The following is a 322-nucleotide window of genomic DNA, read 5'->3' as shown; positions in this document are numbered from 1 at the left end:
GGTGAACACGTGGACACACACGAACACATACACACTGCACACAAATCAAGGCAGGCAGAATGTGGAGTTTTATTTGTTTTGCCACCTGAGGAAACTAAAATTTTAGTGAAACCTGAAAGAAGACTTTTTCTTACCATAATCATTATACCTCCTGATTTTTTTCCTTCGTCGATTGTAGAAAATAATAATGTAGCAGTGTTTAGGCTTTTAAATGAATCTTTCCAGAGGTATCATAAGTAGTATTCTTACGATTACTAAGGGCGTTATCTTTTTTCTAAACTTAAATGCTTTAGAATGCCTGAACCTGCATTAGCTAGTACAA

This window comes from Mandrillus leucophaeus, unplaced genomic scaffold (genome assembly GCF_000951045.1).
Source record: "Mandrillus leucophaeus isolate KB7577 unplaced genomic scaffold, Mleu.le_1.0 Scaffold5, whole genome shotgun sequence".
NCBI lineage: Eukaryota > Metazoa > Chordata > Mammalia > Primates > Cercopithecidae > Mandrillus > Mandrillus leucophaeus.
Note: the sequence above shows the minus strand (reverse complement) of the source record.